This window comes from Pseudophryne corroboree, chromosome 7 (assembly GCF_028390025.1).
Source record: "Pseudophryne corroboree isolate aPseCor3 chromosome 7, aPseCor3.hap2, whole genome shotgun sequence".
Lineage (NCBI taxonomy): Eukaryota > Metazoa > Chordata > Amphibia > Anura > Myobatrachidae > Pseudophryne > Pseudophryne corroboree.
Genome location: NC_086450.1, coordinates 266,751,961 through 266,776,509, shown reverse-complemented (window position 1 = coordinate 266,776,509; position 24,549 = coordinate 266,751,961). Strand labels below are relative to the sequence as shown.

Genomic DNA, 24,549 nt, shown 5'->3' with positions numbered 1-24,549 from the left:
GCCACGACGAACCCCGGCCCCGAGGGCCCGGACAGGCCCCCCCACAACAGGATCACCAAGGCATTAAATGGTAAACATTAACTTAACCAAAGTCTCTACATCTTATGGGAGTCTTGGCATAATGCGGAGAGACCCCCCGCAGTCCGTCAGGGACTCGTATGCGCATCGAGATCCATCATGGACATCTATACATGGCGATTCATGTATCTGGGGAGGCGTGGGAAGCGGATCCGACGGTGGTCCAGTTTGAGGCTGGGGCTGTGAGAGAAGGGGAGGTGTTGACTGGGAGAGAGCGTTGAGGAGTGGTCGGGGGGCCGGAGATGTTCAGTTGATGGAGTAGTTGAAGGGCCTCATCTGGGGACCTAGCAGAGAGGAATTTACCATCCGCTCTGACTTGGAGGGCAAAAGGGAAGCCCCATCTGTATCTGATGTTATGATCTCTTAGGGCTTTGGTTATATCTTTTAGCTCCCTCCTTCTGTTCAGCGTGACCGGCGACAGGTCCTGGAAGATCAAGAGATCGGAGCCCTCGAACGGGATAGTCGACATCCTCCTGGTTTTGGCGTAGACTCGGTCTTTGACCGCGAAATAGTGAAAGCGGAGAATTACGTCTCTTGGTGTTTTGGCGTCTTGGGATCTAGGACGTAGAGCCCTGTGGGCCCTATCTAGAAGAAGCATGTCGTCTGGAACGGAGGGAGCAAGTGAGCGGAAGAGGCGGAGTAGATAATCCGTGAGGTGATTTTGTTCCACCGTCTCGGGCACATTGCGTATTCTAAGATTGTTCCGACGGCCTCTGTTGTCCAAATCTTCCTGTTTATCCGCTAAGAGCATAACATCCGTACGCATTTGAGATATCTCCTGTTCTGATTCTTGTTGGAAGGCGATAAGCTCTTCTTGTTTTCTTTCGATGGCATCCACCCTGGTGCCCAGGCTATCCACGTCCGATTTTAGACCCGAGATAGCCTCCTGTACTTCTGCACGAATTGATTTTTTAATATTACGCATCTCGGATAGGAGAAGGGCGACATCAGCCTTTGTGGCGGGAGTGGAGGAAGAGTCATCGTCCGAGTCTTTGTCAGAGGTTGCTGAAGTGGGTGGGGGTGAGGTTGCTCTCCGGGTGGAAGATGGGGTCGAGTTCTTGAAGTAGCCCACCAGGTTATGGGCATTCGACTTTTTCCCCCCTTTAGGCATATTGGCGGAAAGAGGTGAGGTAGGTTGGTTGTCAACACCTGGGAAGGACGAGGGAGGCTCCTATATCATTAGGATCACACACGGGACCAGGTGTAGTACATATCGAGGTCACATGCTAGGCACTTTGAAGAAGATGGTCAGAAAGGTCCAGCTGGGCATGCCACGGCATGTAGGTAATGAGTGACGTTTCTTAGCACCGGCAGGATTGGGATCCTCCGGAGGCCGGGGCTTCTTTCAGAGATACTCAAGGCCCTGCAGGCGTCACGTGTGTGGGTGTCAGGGGGGGGGGGGGGGGGAGGGCCCTGCAGGGTGCTTAAAGAGTACCGTTGCACCGGTAATAGTAGGCCGAACCCTCAGAAGTGTTATCTGGTCCAGTATTTCTAGCCCGTAGGAGAGCCTATAGGGCGGGTTAGGGTGTTCAAGAGGTGAGGGTGAGAGCAGGGTAAGGAGAACCCTCACTATCAGCTGCGCCCGCTTCCGATGGCCGCTACAGGTACACAGGGGGTCTCCGGCGTTAGCGGCAACGGCTCCCACCTCTCCAGGTAACAGTCGCCAGCCGCGTCTATCCGGTTTCCACCGCCACCCGGCCCGTCCAGCCGCACCTCTGGTAGGGGAGGGGAAGGTCGCACCTCGCAGGAGCCGCTCCGAGGTAACACCAGCCCGTGGGAGCACAATTTAACCTTGAAAGAGTATATTAAAGGAGAGAGGGCAATTGCAGGGTGAAGTGGTCGCTGCACAACAGGTTCTCCCCCCTCACAGTCTGGTGTAGTGGGCAGCAGTGCCGAGGTACTGGGCACGGGGGTCTAGGCGGGGGTTCTGAGGTGTACTGGGAACCCAATCCCCCAGCCGTGTTTTCAAGATGGCCGCCGGGCTTCATGCACTTTTACCGTGCGGCACTATTTTGTGCTCGGTGCGATGGAGAGGTAGGGGTAATAAGGCCTCTTTTAGTGATGTAGCCGAGCCGACAGGAGCCGTGTCAGGGGCCGCAAAGTCTGTCCGTGGCTAACACGGGTCCGGCCCCGCAATCGAGGTCCCGGTCCGAGGCCCGCCGCTAGGCCGCGTCTCGCGGGAGCTCCGGTGGCCGCTTCCCGAGTCCGCGGCCTAGAGCAGGTTGCAGCAGATGAGACGGTATGGACAAGAGGCGCGGGGAGAGGGAGGAAAGAGCCCCGATGCTGCGCTGGAGTGCGCCGGTAAGGAAGGGACTCACCCACCGTACGGAGCCTCCGCCGCCAACCGCACACGGTCCCGATGGCTGCTGCAGGGTCACAGGACGGGGTCCCCGGTCCCGGGGATATCACTCTCCGTCGGCCCGGCGTATGGGCTCGTCCTCCCGGACGGCAGTCCCGAACAGTCTCACTTCCGGTGGGGTGGGAGGTCGCACCACAGACCCCCGGCTTCTTATGGAGGGGAAGGCCGCAACCTGCAGGAGCCCTGATAAGGGCTCCCCGGCTCCGCAACCGACACCCTCCGATACTGGCTGGAGCAGGGAGCCGGTATACACGCTTAGAGGTGTGTGGTGACCCGTGAAGTGTATTTTATAAGTAATATAAGGCCCAAGCCCACAGGAGCACACACAATTCACCTCTTCTCGGCTTGCTAGCTAGGCCACGCCCCGCCCCTGACGGTGTTTGAGACGCCTGTACAGGTATTAACTGATTTGCCGGCTGTCTCATGTCGTCAACAGTCTTTTGTAAAGTGCTGACACTATCACGTAAATCTTTCCATAAGACCATCCAGTCAGGTGTCGACTCCCTAGGGGGTGACATCACTAACACAGGCAATTGCTCCGCCTCCACACCATTTTCCTCCTCATACATGTCGACACAACGTACCGACACACAGCACACACACAGGGAATGCTCTGATAGAGGACAGGACCCCACTAGCCCTTTGGGGAGACAGAGGGAGAGTTTGCCAGCACACACCAGAGCGCTATATATATACAGGGATAACCTTATATAAGTGTTTTTCCCTAATATAGCTGCTGTATATATTTCTATGCCAATTTAGTGCCCCCCTCTCTTTGTTTTACCCTGTTTCTGTAGTGCAGGACTGCAGGGGAGAGTCAGGGAGTCTTCCTCCAACGGAGCTGTGAGGAAAAATGGCGCCAGTGTGCTGAGGAGATAGGCTCCGCCCCCTTCACGGCGGCCTTTCTCCCGCTTTTCTAAGGAAATTTGGCAGGGGTTAAATGCATCCATATAGCCCAGGAGCTATATGTGATGTATTTTTTGCCAACAAAAAGGTGTTTTATTGCGTCTCAGGGCGCCCCCCCCAGCGCCCTGCACCCTCAGTGACCGGAGTGTGAAGTGTGCATGAGAGCAATGGCGCACAGCTGCGGTGCTGTGCGCTACCTTATAGAAGACAGGACGTCTTCTGCCGCCGATTTTCCGGACCTCTTCAGTCTTCTGGCTCTGTAAGGGGGCCGGCGGCGCGGCTCCGGGACCCATCCATGGCTGGGCCTGTGATCGTCCCTCTGGAGCTAATGTCCAGTAGCCTAAGAAGCCCAATCCACTCTGCACGCAGGTGAGTTCGCTTCTCTCCCCTTAGTCCCTCCATGCAGTGAGCCTGTTGCCAGCAGGTCTCACTGAAAATAAAAAACCTACTTTAAACTTTTCCACTAAGCAGCTCATGAGAGCCCCTTAGCCTGCACCCGTCTCGTTCGGGCACAAAAATCTAACTGAGGCTTGGAGGAGGGTCATAGGGGGAGGAGCCAGTGCACACCAGGTAGTCCTAAAGCTTTTTACTTTTGTGCCCAGTCTCCTGCGGAGCCGCTATTCCCCATGGTCCTTTCGGAGTCCCCAGCATCCACTAGGACGTTAGAGAAATTATGTACCATAAACTGCAATGGGCTAGCAATACAAAGTAATACTCAGTATGGCTATATGTGATAACTATAGCTATAACAAACACAGTAAGCACTTGATGTATATCACAGGGTGTTTGTACCACACAACCCTGAATGTATGCACTCTCTCTTAACTAACACAGTTCCAGTGACAGGTAGAATACTCAAGTGTCCTGTAGGAAGCACAGCACTGGCAGTCAGGCGGTTCCACAGAGGAGGATTTGCCCTAGCAATACCACGAACAGCAAGGTTCTCTCTGAAATGGCTGCTGACTGGGAGTGAGGGAGAAGGAAGCAGCTCCAGGGTGGGAACATTGCTGAAATGGCGCGCTGGGGCTGGGGCCTCAGGTCCGACCTGCTCCCTCTGCTGGCATCCCGACTGGGTGTGCGGGCTGTAAATACAAAAACGGGGGAACTTGGTACAATATCCCCCTGACCTGTGCCCATAAATTAACCCTGGTGGCTAGTGGAGCGGCTGCCCAGTATTCAGTGTCCACGCCAGCGCAATCGCTTCGTGGTAAAGTGCGGCACAGGAGCCCCTTACCTCCCCCTCTTCTGCAGCCCCGTGATCCGGGAAACGGCGGCATGTGTGTGACTCACTTCAGAGAGGAAGAAGCCGGCGCCTCCGCTACAGTGACCCGGCAACCAGGGCGCGGGAGTATACAGCGCCGCTGGGGGTGATGGAGCTGCATGCAGGAAAGTCTATGAGACTTTGCCTGCAGAAGACCTTGTAGTCTTCTTACAGTTTTCTTCTGTCAGTCTTGTAAAAATTAAGCTCTGAAAAGGCTGCTTAAGGCAGCCTCCTGTTAAGTGCCTGCATACTGCATGGCACCAACTTACAAACTGAGCTCCCTGGCATGGAGGCGGGGTTATAGAGGAGGCGACGCTGTGCATCCTGGGAACAGTCAAAAGTTTTGAGCCTGTTGGTGCCTCGGATCAAGATCCTACTCTACACCCGATGTGAATCCTTGTGGAGGCCAGTGTACCCCGCAGCAGAAATGAAGACTCCAAGGGCTGCAGCAGGGGCAGTCTGTGTTAGATGTCAGTCAGACATCTCCTGCTGCAGCTCCATCACCTTCCCCAGCGGCGCTGTACACTCCCGCACCCTGGTTGTCGGGTACCTACAGCGGAGGCTCCTGTTTCTTTCAGTTAGTCACACACACACACACACACGACCGCTGTTCTCCTGGATCGCGTCGCTGCACTCAGGGAGGAGGTAAGTGGGTCCCCCCGGCTGGACCCGCTGTAAATAGCGACTCCGTGCGGCCGGAGGGAGGCGGGCCGTGAGCGCTGGCATGGACACTGTGGTAGTACAGGGACCCCACTAGACCACCAGGGCAAGGGCACTTGTCGGTTTTCTCTCATAAACAGATTATATTGGTATAGTCACCAGTACCCATTTGTGAAGTCCCCCTATAAGGCTTTGACCTGTAGCCCCTCCCCCAGCCCCAGGGCGCCCTTTAGAGTAAATGTTCCCGCCCTGGAGCTGTATATCTCTCTCTCCCTCACTCCCTGTCAGCGTTTGGGCGCCATTAGGACAAGCTGAGCTGATCCTGGGACTGTTTGGGCAAAACCTCCTCTGTAAAGCCGCCTGCATGTCAGCGCTGTGCATTTTAAAGGACAATTAAGTATTCTACATGTCTGCTGACAGTGTTAGTTAAGAAAGTGCATTTAGTCAGGGTTTATATAGTACAAGTACCCTGTGATATACATCCAGTCTTTACTGTGCATTGTTATATCTATTGAGTGTATAGCTATACTTAGTACTACTCTGTATTGCTAATCCAGTGCAGTGTTATTGCATGTCATATTTTCTGCATTGTACAAAGGGCCTAATTCTGAGTTGATCGCAGCAGCAAGTTTGTTAGCAATTGGGCAAAACCATGTGCACTGCAGGGGGGCCAGATATAACATTTGCAGAGAGTCAGATTTGGGTGGATTATTTTGTTTCTGTGCAGGGTAAATACTGGCTGCTTTATTTTTACACTGCAATTTAGATTTCCGTTTGAATACACCCCACTTAAAACTAACTCTCTCTGCACATGTTATATCTGCCCCTCCTGCAATGCACATGGTTTTGCCCAACTGCTAACAAAATTGTTGCTGCGATCAACTCAGAATTAGGCCCAATGTGACTATGTGTGCGTGCATATAGCTGCTGTGTGACCTCCATTTCGTGTATCTTTAATTCTAGAACCTGAAGGGGCAAGGTGCGTCAGGTTTATAATTTAATACACAGTATGTATTTCACAAGATATACTCAGCGCTCCTTGTTTAAGTCTATACAAACATTACGCTATTTCTACGTTTAGGCATCCACTTTGCCATATAGGAGCAGCTGTAAAATAAAATAAAACTATACAAAGGTGCTTTTTTAATTGCTAAATTATTTTTAAGTGTTTATAGCGCCAAATTTCTCAGTGGAATCTATTTCACTGTGATACTATTGTGCATTTTTTTGTTAGATTCTGGCTAACTAGTTTGGGCTGCAATAAGCTATCCGTGTTTCAATAGGTTGTGCTCCTTAGTAGGCAATGGCATCCCAGAGGAGGTTTAATGAGAGAAATGAGAGACTGATTGCATTGCTACAGGAACGAATAGCTGCAGAATCTCTCTCCACTGAGGCAAATCCATTAGACATGCAAACCCAAAGGCTAAGTATAGTATCAAGGGTACTATAATGGAAACTACTGAGGAGGAAAGAGATTTAGGAGTAACTATTTCAAGTGACTTGAAGGCAGGAAAGCAATGCAACAAAGCAATGAGAAAGGCAAGTCAGATGCTTGGTTGCATAGGGAGAGGAATCGGTAGCAGGAAAAAAGAAGTGATAATGCCACTGTATAGGTCATTGGTACGGCTCCATCTGGAATACTGTGTCCAGTTCTGGAGACCATATCTCCAGAAGGATATAAATACATTAGAGAGTGTACAAAGAAGGGCAACTAAAATGGTACATGGCCTACATCACAAAACTTAACTGGAAAGGCTAAAAGATCTTAACATGTATAGTTTGGAGGAGAGAAGGGAAAGGGGAGACATGATAGAAACTTTCAAATATATAAAGGGTCTTAACAAAGTTCAGGAGGGAAACATTCTTCAAAGGAAGAGAAATATTAGAACTTGAGGACATACACTGAGACTGGAGGGGGGGAGGTTCAGGGGAAATTTAAGGAAAAATTACTTCACAGAAAGGGTAGTGGATAAGTGGAATAGCCTCCCATCAGAGGTGGTAGAGGCTAAGACTGTAGGGCAATTTAAACATGCTTGGGACAGGCATATGAATATCCTTACAAAGAATCAAGGTTAAAAAAGGGTTGAGATTGCCTAAAGGATAAAATAAAAAAGGGGCAGACTAGATGGGCCAAGTGGTTCTTATCTGCCGTCAAATTCTATGTTTCTATCATCTATTTAATAGATTAGAAAACCTTCTAAAAACCGAGACACTGGCTTGATAATATCTTAAGGAAAAAATGATCCCTAGGGGACTAAGGGTTCATAAATCCTGCTCCTTTAAGGATGATGCAGACCTCACAAAAAAGTGGAATGAGATTCTGGATATTTGTTCCTTTACTTTAATGGGGCTCCTTGTTACATATTGTGACACTAAAGTGACTAATATATGCTTAGAAGTGGAAAAGGTACAAAATATGCTAAAACCTTTTGATATTAGGTCTGACTTTAATGATTGTGACTATACTTTGAATTAAAGAGTGGAGGAATTTGAGAGAGGTAATTTCTAATAAGAACAAGTAAATTAGATAGTGATAGACATGATTACTCAAACAATATAGAACGTACTTATAACAGAGGAGGTAGGAGGACTATGGATATGTATAAACATTCCAATAACCAACAGAAACCATTGGATCAATATAACAAAAATGTAAAATTGATCCGCGGTCATAAATCAAATTTTTCTAATACTAGAGCAGGCATGTCCAACCTGCGGCCCTCCAGCTGTTGTGAAACTACATATCCCAGCATGCCCTGACACTGTTTTGCTGTCAGAGAATGCTAAAGCTGTGTCAGGGCATGCTGGGAAGTGTAGTTTCTCAACACCTGGAGGGCCGCAGGTTGGACATGCCTGTACTAGAGGAAGCCCTAGGGTTGACCTTAGAAATTATAGACTAGGCCCTCCCTCTCATAATGAAACATCCATACCTACTAGAGATTACTCCCAAAAGGGTGCGAGACCAAAAACCTCTTATCAAATCCCTTTAAGATCTGAGGAAGTAAAGGGGGGTACTCACGGAGCGATCGCTGCTTAAAATCTAAGCAATCTGACAGTGATTTTAAGCAGTGATCACTCCGTGTGTACCCCTCACAGCGATAGCGATGCGCAGCCTCGCGCATCGCTATCGCTGGTGCTAGATTGGCGGATCGCTCAGCACACATCTCTCCCCAAATCGTCCCGTAAGAAAAACATCTGACTCTCCACATTTTTTAGAACAGGAACTCTATCCTATTTGGAGGAATCGAAACAGGTTCAGTGCCCTAAATTCGAATTCCCCAAAGAGAGGAAGAGATCCCAACCTAGAGGATGTCGAGGAGGAAGAAAAAAATACACCAAAAAATCCAAAACAATATTGAGAAATAAAGGCATTTTTAATTTGTCATCCAGAATTTTATCTGAGAGTGAAAAGGCCATTATAGCTAAAGGTTTAAATTTTGCACCAGTTATGGATCCCAATTTCTTTGACCTTTATATCGAATTAAATATATATACACAGGATCTTTGTAGAAAGAGGTATTTTCTCAATAAAGATTTAAGAAAGAATGGGATTATGGGGACACCCATAATATTAGATCAAAGTGATCAATCCACTTTGGATACGCTATCTGAACTTCAAATTGAGGGAGCCACATCAGAGACCATAAAAATCTATGATACATTAGAGTCAGGAAATCAAAAGCTATTTCATAAGAAAAGTGAGTTTTACCCTACATACTATAAAAGTGGCTATAATGAAGCCTTCTATACCACTACTCTACAAGATTTTAAGAATCTTTGTGAAACTTGGGAATCTCTAAATGGAAAAAGAATAGAAAAAGAGGGCCATTTAGTGACAATCTGCATAGTAACGAAATATAAGTTATGGTAAGAACTTACCGTTGATAACGGTATTTCTCCTATGTCCACAGGTTTCCACAGGATAACATAGGGATATCATGGAGCGACAGCGGATTGGCACCAAACGATCACAAGCTTTCAGTCCTTCCAGGATGCAACGGGCTCGTCCATATTGCCCCGCCCACTGGCTCAGGAAATCAGTTGTATTCCAAAGCATTTAGGCAGGAGCATTATGTAAAACAATACTCAGGCGAGAAGAACACACATGCACACCCTTCCATGCAAGAGGGAAGAGTTTAGTGAGTATAAAGATTCTCAAATCAGGTGCGTCAGGGTGGGATCCCTGTGGAAACCTGTGGACATAGGAGAAATACCGTTATCAAGGTAAGTTCTTACCATAACGTATATTTCTCCGGCAGGGTCCACAGGTTATCCACAGAATAACATTGGGACTTCCCAAAGCAATTTTTAGTGGTGGGGACGCTCCTGATTAGATAGGAGAACCTTAGGCCCGAATGCAGCATCATGAGAGGCAAAAGTATCCAAGGCATAATGTCTAATGAATGTGTTATTGGAAGACCATGTGGCTGCCTTACATATCTGTTCTGCTGAAGCACTATGTTGTGCTGCCCATGAAGGACCTACCTTACGTGCAGAGTGAGCAGAGACATTAGCCGGAACAGGGATATCAGCTCGAGAATATGCTTCTGAAATCATCATTCAAAGCCATCTTGCTAGCGTCTGTTTAGTAGCAGGCCATCCCCTCTTGTGAAATCCGTAGAGGATGAAGAGAGACTCTGTCTTTCTGATGGCACTGGTACGATCCACGTAGATCCTTAATGGCCTGACTACGTCCAGCGACACATCTGCCGCAGAAAATCCTGATTCCTGAAAAACCAGGACTACAATTTCTTCATTAAGGTGGAATCTAGACCCCGCCTTAGGAAGATACCCAGACCTTGTTCTGAGAAATATATTATCTGGATAAACATCAGACAAGTAGATTAACATGACAGTGCTCCTAAATCTGACACTCTTCTAGCTGATGCCATAGTCAGAAGGAAGAGAACTTTAGCTGTCAACCATTTGAAATCCACTTTATTTAGTGGTTCAAACAGATCAACTTGAAGGGCTTTGAGGACTAGACTTACATCCCCAGGCACTGTAGTAAAAACAAAGGGAGGTTGAATGCGCAGCATTCCCTGGAGAAAAAAAAAAGTGTGCACATCCTGCAATGTGGCAATTTTTCTTTTGGAACCATACAGTCGATGCTAACACTTGCCTTCTCAAGGAAGCCACCCTTAAACCTTTATCCATTCCTGCCTGAAGGAATGCTAGAACCATGTAAACTCTGAAAGATTTCGAGTCCATACCTCTTCCATTGCACCAATGAATATAGGCTTGCTATATTTGGTGATAAATATGAGCCAAGGAAGTTTCCCTTGCTCTGAGCATCTGTGAGAATCCTCTTGACTTCAGGATATAGACTTCAAGAGCCACGTCGTCAAGACCGTCGATCCAGATATCTGTGATAACAAGGGCCCTGCATTATTAGATTTGGGCGTAGAGGAAACAGAAATGGCATTCAACATTTTCTGTGGATCTTTGTACCAACGCCTTCTGGGCCAAGCCAGAGCTATTACAATCCTGGCCTCCTTGTTGTATTTTCATCACTCTCCTGGGTAGCAGGATGATTTGAGAAGTGAAATGAAATTCCCACTAAAGAGACGTCCACAAAGATCACTCCCTGATCCTTTGTTACTGACCCGATTATGGGCTTTGTTGTACAGATGGGACTCCATGAGATCTTTCTCTGGCAAACCCCACTTGTCTACCTGAGTCTGAAACGACTTTAGGGTGCAAAGCCCATTCGCTTACGTGAATGGCGTGTCGACTGAGAATCTGCTCTTCAGTTTAGGATTCCTGGAACAAACACTGTGGACAAGGCTGGAAGATGGAGTTCTGCACACTTTAGTATGTGACTTACCTTCGTCCTTGCTGTTTAGCTGCGTGTTCCTCTATGAAGGTTGAGGTACACTACTGCCATTTCCGTGTCCTTGCGGATCTGGACCGGTTTTCCTTTAGGGATGTCCCGTGCCTGAATCAGGGCAAAGTATATGGCCCGAGATGCTAACAGGTTTATTAGCAGGCAACCTTCTTCAGTGGCCCATAGTCCCCGGAATCATAATCTTCTGGACAATCGACCCCACAGCCCTGAAGACTGGCATTTGATGTCAGGATCTCCCAACCTGATATCCTAAAGGGTGTCCTCTGGCCTAGATGGAATGTCTGTAGCCCCCAGGCTACTGACTTTCTTACCCTTTCTGACAGTATCACATACTTGTTTGTGTTATACGGACAGCACCTGGTGTTCCCAGATGGTCACCCATCCAAGTACCTACCCAGCCCCACACTGCTTAGCTTGCAAGATCAGGTGAGATTAAGCATATCCAGTGTGGTATGGCTGTATATGGTTATTGTCCATCAGGCCCACCTACACCCCCTGGTATTTACAGGTGGTCTCTTATTATAAAATTTAACCAGGCACAACACTGCTTAACTTCCAACATCAAATGAGATTGGGCATATCCAGTGTGATGCGGCTGTAGATGGAAACAGATGCTGGAGAGATCTTGAGTGGAATTGTGCCACTTCACCATGTCTATTCACCATCAAACCCATAATTCGCATTGCTGCGTGAATTGATATTGTTTGACTGTGTAACAACTCCTGAGTCCTTAACTGCACCTTGGATATCTTGTTCCGAGGTAACCATTTTCTGCAGACTTGAATTCAGAACAGCCCCACCGTGAGTCATCCGTTGTTACGGAACCAGAGATGATTTTGCCAATTTATGAAGCACCCGTGCCTCTGCAGACAAGTTATTGTGTGTTGTAGATGGCACAGAAACCCTTCCTGTATTTGTGCCAGGATAAAAAGGTAATCAAGGTATGGCAATTTTCTTATCCCCTGCTAGTGGAGATAAACTGCCATAATCATTTTGGTAAATACTCTGGGCTGTGGTTAACCAAAAGGGTAAGGCCTAAAAACTGAAATGTTGCTGAAGGATAGTAACCCTGAGATAACACGGATGGACAGTGCTATAGGAGCCTGAAGGTAAGATTCCCGACTTATCCAAAAATACTATGTATTCTACTGGCTCCCCACCAACTATGGAGTGCCATGTCTCCATGTGAAACGTGGTACCCAAATTTATCTGTTTAGACTTTTTGAGATTGAGAATGGGGCGAAGGATCCTTTTTTTTTTTTTTTTTTTTGACCCAGGTTGGAGTAAACCCCCCTATTGTGCATGGGTTATTGGAATGACTATTCCTAACCAAAGCAATTTTTGAACTGCTTCATGCAAATCCCTCACCTACGCCTCTACCCGAGACGGGCTGAAACAGAAGAACCTTCAAGGAGGATGCTTCTAGAAGGGAAAGCATAACCTAGAGCAGGCATTCCCAACCGCGGTCCTCAAGGCACACCAACAGTACAGGTTTTAGTGATATCCAGGCTTCAGCACAGATGGTTAAATCAAATAACTGAGGTACTAATTAAGTCACCTGTGTTCAAGCCTGGATATCACTAAAACCAGGACTGAGTGTGCCTTGAGGACCGTGGTTGGGAAACACTGACCTAGAGATACCGCTTCTTGCACCCAGGCATCTGTTTGTAGACTACTACCAGGTCTGTGCAAACTGAAGAAGTCGGCCCCCTTCTGGTTTGGAAACTGGCCCTCTTGGGGCTGTTACGTTCCTTTATGACCGACAAGACCGAAACCAGACCGCTAGGTTTGGGGTTATATGTGGAAGTAAACGTTACCTTCTTGGAGTCTGTTTCTGACTCCAGAATAACTGTTAACTCCTTCCAAAACAGAAACTTGCAGCCAGGGCAAAGTTTCCAGAACCTTCTTAGATTCTGAATCAGCTTTCCATGTATGTGAGCCAAACTGCTCTGCGAACAGCTATTGTTATTGCTGATACCCTAGAACATTAGTGTCCATATGAGCTATATGGGATTCTTGCTCACTTGCAGGCGCTGAAAACCTGTCTTCCAGTACCTCAGCCCAATGTACCTACAGCACCTGGTAATTCAAGGTGGTCCCCCCTCCAAGAACTAACCAGGCCCAACACTGCTTAGCTTCCAAGATCTAGTGAGATTGGGCCTATCCAGTGTGGTGTAGTCGTAGATTGCAAGGTGAAGTCATGGCTGGCCTTATGACTGCCCCAGACAAGAGAATATATGGTCTATTTTGAAAACCATTGCTCTTTTGACTGCAGGGGCCATATAGATTTTTGCACTATCAATGACATGCATATCTATTTTGGGAGGCACTTCCCTATTTTAAATAGTCCCCAGCTGGAAAAAGATATTGGAATCCCATTCACCGGGTATTCTATTTTATTGGGTGTAACCCAAACCTTTTCCCTCCCTTGTGAAGAGGCCCTTTGGGACGTTTAAACACAGGTGCCTTATTTTTACCCCAGGCTAGCCTTTTCTGCTCTCATTTATTCGGCTTATTCATTTAGCTGATACCTTTTACCTGTTCTTCGTATGCTGAAGTAGAGTATATAGATCTTTCGTCGTCTGATGATTGTCATGTGTAGACAGGTCAAAAGGTCGACATGAGTTTTTTATGTTATTTTGGTGTCGTTTTCTTCGTAGAGTGACCAGGAACCCCAATTAGTGCACCGCTTCGCTCGCCATGCTTCGGGCAAGGTGCCTTCGCTCTGCTACCACTTCGCTCGGCACAGATTACCGTTCCAATCGTAGTCCACGTGGATCATTAAGTATGAAAAGGTTCAAAACAATTTGTGAAAAACTCATGTCGACCTTTTGACCTGTCGACCAAGAACATGTTGACCTAAAAACCCTGTCGACCTAGACACCATGTCGACCTAGTTACTGTCGACCAATAGTGGTGGACCTAGACATTGTCGACCTAGTTACTGTCGACTTAGAGACCGGATCCCCCTCAGAGGACGCCTTCTGAATGTAATAGGCGATGGTGGTAATGTGAGACAGGTTTTGTCTGGCATTGTCAGATATATCCTGGGGCAACTCATCCTGTAATGCCTGAACCCATGCTTCAATTCCTTTTGCAGCCCAGGAGGCTGCTAAAGTGGGTCTATGTACAGCACCTGTAAGGGAGTAAAGAGACTTTAGGCATCCCTCCACAAGCTTATCTGTTGGTTCCTTCAGTGAGGTGACAGTGGTGACAGGCAGAGTAGATGACCCTAAAAGACGGGTGACATGGCAAATCATCGGCGGTGAATTTTCCCACTTGTTACACAATTCTGTAGAGAGAGGATAGCAAGCTATCATCCGTTTAGACAGGGAGAATTTCTTCCCTGGAGCAATCCAGGGTTCTTGTCTTATGTCCACTAAATGGTCAGAATGCGGTAAAACAGGATTTTAATACCTACCGGTAAATCCTTTTCTCCTAGTCCGTAGAGGATGCTGGGGTCCACTTCATGACCATGGGGTATAGACGGTTCCGCAGGAGCCATGGGCACTCTTAAGACTTTTCAATGGGTATGAACTGACTCCTCCCTCTATGCCCCTCCTCCAGACCTCAGTTATAGGAACTGTGCCCAGGGAGACTGACATTTCGAGGAAAGGATTTACTTTAATACTAGTGGTGAGACACATACCAGCTCACACCTTAACCATGCCGCACACATGGCATTCAACATAACACATGTCAACATGCATGAACCAATTGCAGCAACATGCTGAACTAATATAACACAACATGTGTAACTCTAATAACCAAACTGCAGATAAAGTATGCACTGGGAGGGGCGCCCAGCATCCTCTACGGACTAGGAGAAAAGGATTTACCGGTAGGTATTAAAATCCTGTTTTCTCATACGTCCTAGAGGATGCTGGGGTCCACTTCATGACCATGGGGTTTATACCAAAGCTCCAGTACGGGCGGGAGAGTGCGGATGACCCTGCAGCACCGATTGACCGAACTTGAGGTCTTCCTCGGCCAAGGTGTCAAACTTGTAGAATTTTGCAAATGTGTTTGACCCTGACCAAGTAGCTGCTCCGCAAAGTTGTAATGCCGAGACCCACCGGGCAGCCGCCCAGGATGAGCCCACCTTCCTAGTGGAATGGGCCTTCACCAATGTCGGTAACGGCAATCCAGCCGTAGTATGAGCTTGCTGAATGGTAGCTCTGATCCAACGCGCAATAGTCTGCTTGGAAGCAGGACACCCAATCTTGTTGGGAGCATACAGGACAAACAAAGACTCTGTTTTCCGTATTCAAGCTGTTCTAGCGACATAAATCTTCAAAGCCCTAACCACATCTAGAGACTTTGACTCGTGAACGTGTCAGTAACTACTGGCACCACAATTGGTTGGTTTATGTGGAACAAGGAAACCTCCTTTTGGAAGAAAATGTTGACGAGTTCTCAACTCTGCCCTATCTTCATGGAAGATCAAGTAAGGGCTCTTGTGAGACAAGGCCCCCAATTCAGACACCTACCATGCGGATGCCAAAAGCATCACCACTTTCCAAGTGAGAAACTTCAACTCTATCTCCTGTAGAGGCTCAAACCAATACGATTAAAGGAACTGCAACACCACATTAAGGTCCCATGGTGCCACTGGAGGCACAAATGGAGGCTGGATGTGCAGAACTCCTTTCACAAAGGTCTGAACGTCTGGAAGAAAGGCCAATTGTTTTTGGAAGAACACTGACAAGGCCGAAATCTGGACCTTGATCGATACCAATCGGAGGCCCGCCTCCACACCAGCCTGCAGAAAATGGAGAAAACGTCCCAAGTGAAACTCTTCCGTAGGAGCTTTCTTGGATTCACACCAAGATACATATTTTCTCCAAATACGGTGGTAATGTTTCGACGTTACTCCTTTCCTGGCCTGAATGAGAGTGGGGATGACTTCCTTGGGAATACCATTTCGGGCTAGGATCTGGCGTTCAACAGCTGCGCCGTCAAACGTAGCCGCGGTAAGTCCTGATACACGAACGGACCCTGCTGCAGCAGGTCCTCGCGAAGAGGAAGAGGCTGAGGATCTTCTATGAGCAAATCCTGAAGATCTGGGTACCAAGCCCTACTTGGCCAGTCTGGGGCAATGAAGATTGCTCAGACTCTTGTTCTTCTTATGATCCTGAGCACTTTTGGGATCAGTGGAAGTGGCGGGAAGACAAACACCGATCAGAACGCCCACTGAGCCACTAGCGCATCCACCGTTATTGCTTCAGGGTCTCTCGACCTGGAACAATATCTCTGAAGCTTCTTGTTTAGACGAGATGCCATCATGTCTACTTAAGGAACTCCCCAAAGACTTGTCACCTCTGCGAAGACTTCTTGGTGGAGGCACCACTCTCCTGGATGGAGATCGTGTCTGCTGAGGAAGTCTGCTTCCCAGTTGTCTACTCCCGGAATGAAAATTGCCGACAGAGCCTTAACATGTTGTTCTGCCCAGAGGAAGATCTTGGTCACCCCTGCTATCACCGCTCTGCTTTTCTTTCCGCCCTGCCTATTTATGTACGCGACTGCCGTTACATTGTCCGACTGGATCTGCACGGGATGATCTTGAAGAAGATGTACTGCTTGTTGAAGGCCGTTGTAAATGGCTCTCAATTCCAGCACGTTTATGTGAAGGCAGGCCTCCTGACTTGACCATTTTCCTTGGAAGCTTTCTCCCTGAGTGACAGCTCCCCAGCCTCGGAGACTTGCATCCGTGGTCACCAGAAGCCAATCCTGAATCCCGAATCTGCGTCCCTCTAGTAGGTGAGAGCTGTGTAACCACCACAGGAGTGAAATCCTGGCTTTTGACGACAGGATTATCTTTTGGTGCATGTGTAGGTGGGAACCCGACCACTTGTCCAACAGGTCCCACTGGAAAATTCTGGCATGGAACCTGCGAAACTGTATGGCCTCGTAGGCAGCTACCATTTTCCCCAACAACCGAATGCACAGATGGATCAACACACTTGTTGGCTTCAATATCTGTTTTACCATTTTCTGGATTTCCAGAGCCTTTTCCACCGGAAGAAATACTCTGAACTTCTGTGTCCAGGATCATCCCGAGAAAAGACAATCTTGTTGGCGGTTCCAACTGTGACTTTGGATCATTTATTCCCCAACCGTGTTGTTGGGAGTATGTACAGGGAGTGCGTGATGTTTTGTAATATCTGCTCCCTGGATCTTGCCTTTATTAGGAGATCGTCCAGATAAGGAATTAAATTGAATCCTTTTTGATGCAGGAGAACCATCATCTCCGCCATAACCTTGGTGAATACCCTTGGTGCCGTGGAGATACCGAAAGGCAACGTCTGGAATTGGTAATGGCAATACTGATCCGCGAATCTCAGATAAGCCTGGTGAGGAGGATAAATGGGAACATGCAGGTAAGCATCCTTTATGTCTACCGACACCATGTAGTCCCCCTCCTCCAGACTGGAAATCACTGCACGGAGTGATTCCATCTTGAACTTGAACCGTTTCAAGTAGAGATTCAGATTCTTTAGGTTTAGGATTGGTCTGACCGAGTCGTCCGGCTTCAGAACTACAAAAAGGCTTGAATAAAACCTTTCCCCGTGTTGTGACAAAGGTACCAGGACTATGACCTGATCCCGACATCATTTTTGGATTGCCGCTGTTACTGCTTCTCTTTCTGGAAGAGAAGCTGGCAAGGTCAATTTGAAAAATCGGCATAGGGGGACATCTTGAAACTCCAGCTTGTATCCCTGGGACACTATTTTCAACACCCAGGGATCGAGGCCAGACAGAATCCAACCTTGGCTGAACAGTATGAGACGTGCCCCCACCCGAGCGGCCTCCCGCATGGGAGCCCCAGCGTCATGCTGAAGATTTGGCAGAAGTAGGGGTAGACTTCTGCTCCTGGGAACCTGAAGCCACTGTGGACTTCTTTCCCTATGTCGGGAGGCGGCATGTAGGACCTCAAACCAGCCGCCGGTTCGTGAGCCAATCAGAGCTTGCGGACCGGCAGCGGCGGCTCCCGATTGGCTCACGAACCGGCGGCTGGTTTGAGATCTTACCTGCCACCGGACATAGTAGCTGCACTCTCCTCCCTGCCCTGACAGCTGAGACACGCCGCCGCCGGACTGAGCGGCGGCATCTCACTGACAGAAGCTGGTGGGCCGGAACAAACAGCTTTGCGGGCCTTATACAGCCCGCGGGCCGGAGGTTCCCCACCCCTGGTCTAAAGCTTTAACCTGTTGGTGCCTGGATCAAGATCCACCTCTACACCCCGATGTTTCCCTGTGGAAACCAATGTACCCCGCTGCAGAAATATTTTTTTATTATTTTCACAAACCACAGTATATAGAGAAAAAAAGTACGAAATCAGCATAATTAATAATGCACAAGTAATTAGAGCGCGTTAAACAAAATAGGTAATATGTTAATTATGTAAAATATACTTTACACAACATACAAAATATGTAAAATAAGAAAGCAACTCTAGACAACAACAAAGAGGGGAATACATAGGGAAGTAATACATGGGGTAAGGAAGGGGATTGAGGGTACAATGGGTACATTCAAGGTAAATTTAATGAATTAAGATAAGGCTATTCGCGATAGAAAGAATATGCAAAAATTAGGGAATGCAGAAGTCAATGTCTCTGCAGAATTAAGTAGCTATAACGAAATACGTCTGAGTATTAATCAGTATTTTTTCGAAAAAGCTTAATTCTATGATCTTGTTCTAATGTGTCGATAAAAGGTTTCCATTTTTTAATAAAACTTTTCTACTCCTTTATTGATATCTGGCATGGTTGATCGTCAATCATAATAAAGGAGTTGCAATAGTTTTAGTTTAACTTGTAGAAGTGAGAGGGAAGATTTCTTAGTCTAGTTTCTAAGGATAACTTTCTTCGCCACTGTTACAAGGACAGTAATAAGGCGTAATTTTGTATTTTTATCTGGAGCTAAATCCCAAAATCTAAAATTAGAGATGATTAGCATAAAGTGTTTTGATGATGTCTATAAAGGAAGAAGGAAAAGAAAAGTTGTGAATTGTATTGAATAGATTATACCAGGATACTAAATCGAAGGCCTGTTCGGCATCAAAAAAAAACAATAATAGTAGGAGAAGAGTCAGAGTTCAATTAGGTCTGTTGAATAGTGGGCAAAACCCTCCGAACACTGACTACCGTGTGTCTACCGAATATGAATCCACTTTGATCTATATGAATAATCTGGGGTAAAATCAGTTTCAGGGGATATATATATATCTTTGTATATGTATGTGTATATATATATATATATATATATATATATATATATATATATATACACACACACACACAGTATATCTTTGTCAATACCTTGTAGTCGAAATTTAGTTAAAAGATTGGCCGGCAAGATCCTGGAGATGATAGATCCTTTCACGGCTTGGGGAGGACTTTGATAATTGCCGAATTAAAATACAGTGGAGCAGAGTTAGTATTATGGGATTATAAAAAGAGACTAAGGATTCTCCAATATGAGGTAAAAGGATTTTGTAGAATTCAGCAGATAGCCCATCAGGACCAGGAGCTTTGGAGGGTTTTGATTGCAGAACTACAAATTTGTGGGCGTTGAAAAGTATTCCAGTTCATAGAGGAAATATCAGGTGGACAGTTGATATCACAATCAGGAGAGTATAGCTCAGCATAAAAATCTTTCATGAAGTAGTTAAAGATTCTTCACTAGTACGTATGGATGGACCATCATAGGTGAACAGGTACTTTGTAACAAATTAGTCAATCAGTCTTGTTACCAAAACTGTAGAATTTATAGTTGATCGAGACATGGTCTGCCTTACTCTTAAGATATTCAGCAAAGTGAATTTTGGCAGTAAAATAAGCTTGTTTGGATGAGGCTGATGGCCTTAATTTAAATGTTTTAAACGTAGTAGTGGGTTGAGTCTGAAGTTTAAGTTATGCATTGGCAAGCTTTTTGTTCTCTGCTGAGACATAGGCGATGATGGCACCTCTTAAGACTGCTTTTCCAGTTTTCCAGAATAAGGTAGGGTTGGATTCTGCGTGTGAGAGTTTAGCATGGTTATAATCTAACCAGGCTGCCTCTAACTTATTACGAAAGGAGATTGAGGAGACCTCTGTCAATAGTCTTTTGGAGTGTTATCCAGACCAGGGGATTATCTGAAAGGGCATTGGGTTCAATATTTGCCTCTAAGACCCTTGTAAAAATAAGAATTTACTTACCGATAATTCTATTTCTCGTAGTCCGTAGTGGATGCTGGGGACTCCGTCAGGACCATGGGGAATAGCGGCTCCGCAGGAGACAGGGCACAAAAATAAAGCTTTAGGATTAGGTGGTGTGTACTGGCTCCTCCCCCTATGACCCTCCTTCAAGCCTCAGTTAGGATACTGTGCCCGGACGAGCGTACACAATAAGGAAGGATATTGAATCCCGGGTAAGACTCATACCAGCCACACCAATCACACCGTATAACTTGTGATCTGAACCCAGTTAACAGTATGACAAACGTAGGAGCCTCTGAACAGACAGCTCACAACAATAACAACCCGAATTTGTTTGTAACAATAACTATGTACAAGTATTGCAGACAATCCGCACTTGGAATGGGCGCCCAGCATCCACTACGGACTACGAGAAATAGAATTATCGGTAAGTAAATTCTTATTTTCTCTAACGTCCTAAGTGGATGCTGGGGACTCCGTCAGGACCATGGGGATTATACCAAAGCTCCCAAACGGGCGGGAGAGTGCGGATGACTCTGCAGCACCGAATGAGAGAACTCAAGGTCCTCCTCTCAGCCAGAGTATCAAATTTGTAGAATTTTGCAAACGTGTTTGCCCCTGACCAAGTAGCAGCTCGGCAGAGTTGTAATGCCGAGACCCACCGGGCAGCCGCCCAGGATGAGCCCACTTTCCTTGTGGAATGGGCCTCGACAGATTTAGGTTGTGGCGAGCCTGCCACAGAATGTGCAAGTTGAATTGTGCTACAAATCCAACGAGCAATCGTCTGCTTAGAAGCAGGAGCACCCATCTTGTTGGGTGCATACAATATAAACAGTGAGTCAGACTTTCTGACTCCCGCCGTTCTTGAAATATATATTTTCAATGCCCGGACCACGTCCAACAACTTGGAATCCTCCAAATAGTTAGTAGCCGCAGGCACCACAATAGGCTGGTTCAGGTGAAACGCTGACACCACCTTAGGCAGAAAATGAGGACGCGTCCGCAGTTCTGCCCTGTCCGTATGGAAAATCAGATATGGGCTCTTATATGATAAAGCCGCCAATTCTGATACTCTCCTGGCTGAAGCCAGGGCCAGTAGCATGGTTACTTTCCATGTAAGATACTTCAACTCCACCGATTTGAGCGGCTCAAACCAATGGGATTTGAGAAAATCCAAGACTACATTAAGATCCCACGGTGCCACTGGGGGCACAACCGGGGGCTGTATATGTAGTACTCCTTTTACAAAAGTCTGGACTTCAGGAACTGAAGCCAATTCTTTCTGAAAGAAAATCGACAGGGCCGAAATTTGAACCTTAATGGACCCCAATTTGAGGCCCATAGACAATCCTGTTTGCAGGAAATGTAGGAATCGACCCAGTTGAAATTCCTCCGTGGGGGCCTTCCTGGCCTCACACCACGCAACATATTTTCTCCAAATGCGGTGATAATGTTGTGCAGTCACCTCCTTCCTGGCTTTTACCAGTGTAGGAATGACCTCTTCCGGAATGCCTTTTTCCCTTAGAATTCGGCGTTCAACCGCCATGCCGTCAAACGCAGCCGCGGTAAGTCTTGGAATAGACACGGTCCCTGCTGAAGCAGGTCCCGTCTTAGAGGTAGAGGCCACGGATCCTCCGTGAGCATCTCTTGAAGTTCCGGGTACCAAGTTCTTCTTGGCCAATCCGGAGCCACTAGTATCGGTCTTACTCCCTTTTGCCGTATAATTCTCAGTACTTTTGGTATGAGAGGCAGAGGAGGGAACACATACACTGACTGGAACACCCACGGTGTTACCAGAGCGTCCACAGCTATTGCCTGAGGGTCTCTTGACCTGGCGCAATACCTGTCCAGTTTTTTGTTGAGGCGGGACGCCATCATATCCACCATTGGTTTTTCCCAACGGTTCACAATCATGTGGAAGACTTCTGGATGAAGTCCCCACTCTCCCGGGTGTAGATCGTGTCTGCTGAGGAAGTCTGCTTCCCAGTTGTCCACTCCCGGAATGAATACTGCTGACAGTGCTATCACATGATCTTCCGCCCAGCGAAGAATCCTTGCAGCTTCTGCCATTGCTGTCCTGCTTCTTGTGCCGCCCTGTCTGTTTACGTGGGCGACTGCCGTGATGTTGTCCGACTGGATCAACACCGGCTGACCCTGAAGCAGGGGTTTTGCCAGACTTAGAGCATTGTAAATCGCTCTTAGCTCCAGTATATTTATGTGAAGAGACATCTCCAGGCTTGACCATACTCCCTGGAAGTTTCTTCCCTGTGTGACCGCTCCCCAGCCTCTCAGACTGGCATCCGTGGTCACCAGGACCCAGTCCTGTATGCCGAATCTGCGGCCCTCTAACAGATGAGCACTCTGCAACCACCACAGAAGAGACACCCTTGTCCGTGGCGATAAGGTTATCCGCTGATGCATCTGCAGATGTGATCCGGACCATTTGTCCAGCAGATCCCACTGAAAAGTTCGTGCGTGGAATCTGCCGAATGGAATCGCTTCGTAAGAAGCCACCATCTTTCCCAGGACTCTTGTGCATTGATGCACAGACACTTTCCCTGGTTTTAGGAGGTTCCTGACAAGTTCGGATAACTCCCTGGCTTTCTCCTCCGGAAGAAACACCTTTTTCTGAACCGTGTCCAGAATCATTCCCAGGAACAGCAGACGTGTCGTCGGGGTCAACTGAGATTTTGGAAAATACAGAATCCACCCGTGTTGTTGCAGCACTAGTCGGGTTAGTGCTACTCCGTCCTCCAGCTGTTCTCTGGACCTTGCCCTTATCAGGAGATCGTCCAAGTAAGGGATAATTAATACGCCTCTTCTTCGCAGAAGAATCATCATTTCGGCCATTACCTTGGTAAAGACCCGAGGTGCCGTGGACAATCCAAACGGCAGCGTCTGAAACTGATAATGACAGTTTTGCACCACGAACCTGAGGTACCCTTGATGTGAAGGGCAAATTGGGACATGCAGGTAAGCATCCTTTATGTCCAGGGACACCATAAAGTCCCCTTCTTCCAGATTCGCTATCACTGCTCTGAGTGACTCCATCTTGAACTTGAATTTTTGTATGTACAGGTTCAAAGATTTCAGATTTAGAATAGGTCTTACCGAGCCGTCCGGCTTCGGTACCACAAATAGCATGGAGTAATACCCCTTTCCCTGTTGTAAGAGGGGTACCTTGACTATCACCTGCTGAGAATACAGCTTGTGAATGGCTTCCAATACCGTCGCCCTGTCTGAGGGAGACGTTGGCAAAGCAGACTTTAGGAACCTGCGAGGGGGAGACTTCTCGAATTCCAACCTGTAACCCTGAGATACTACCTGCAGGATCCAGGGGTCCACCTGTGAGCAAGCCCACTGTGCGCTGAAATTCTTGAGTCGACCCCCCACCGCTCCTGAGTCCGCTTGTAAGGCCCCAGCGTCATGCTGAGGGCTTTGCAGAACCCTGAGAGGGCTTCTGTTCCTGGGCAGGGGCTGCTTGCTGCCCTCTCTTACCCCTTCCTCTGCCCCGAGGCAGATATGACTGTCCTTTTGTCCGCTTGTTCTTATAGGACCGAAAGGACTGCGGCTGAAAAGACGGTGTCTTTTTCTGTTGGGAGGGGGTCTGAGGTAAAAAGGTGGATTTTCCGGCCGTTGCCGTGGCCACCAGATCCGATAGACCGACGCCAAATAATTCCTCCCCTTTATACGGCAATACTTCCATATGTCGTTTGGAATCCGCATCACCTGACCACTGTCGCGTCCATAAACTCCTTCTGGCAGATATGGACATCGCATTTACTCTCGATGCCAGAGTGCAAATATCTCTCTGAGCATCTCGCATATAAAGGAAAGCATCCTTTAATTGCTCTATAGTCAATAAAATACTGTCCCTATCCAGGGTATCAATATTTTCAGTCAGGGAATCCAAAAAGACGACCCCAGCACTGCACATCCAGGCTGAGGCGATGGCTGGTCGCAGTATAACACCAGTATGTGTGTATATACTTTTTAGGGTAGTTTCCAGTCTCCTAACAGCTGGATCCCTGAGGGCGGCCGTATCAGGAGACGGTAACGCCACTTGTTTTGATAAGCGTGTGAGCGCCTTATCCACCCTAGGGGGTGTTTCCCAGCGCGCCCTAACCTCTGGCGGGAAAGGGTATAATGCTAATAACTTTTTTGAAATTAGCACTTTTCTATCTGGGTTAACCCACGCTTCATCACATACCTCATTTAATTCCTCTGATTAAGG

The 24,549-nt window shown here is 47.4% G+C and overlaps 1 protein-coding gene and 2 pseudogenes across 1 annotated transcript in view; all 3 read right to left on the bottom strand.

Annotated features, from left to right (window-relative positions):
• Positions 1 to 24,549, bottom strand: part of PFKL (phosphofructokinase, liver type) — an 800,878-nt gene that overhangs the window by 390,359 nt on the left and 385,970 nt on the right. The gene's annotated exons all lie outside the window — the stretch shown is intronic.
• Positions 11,458 to 11,576, bottom strand: LOC134947162 (5S ribosomal RNA; annotated as a pseudogene).
• LOC134946348 (5S ribosomal RNA) lies at positions 13,180 to 13,298 on the bottom strand (annotated as a pseudogene).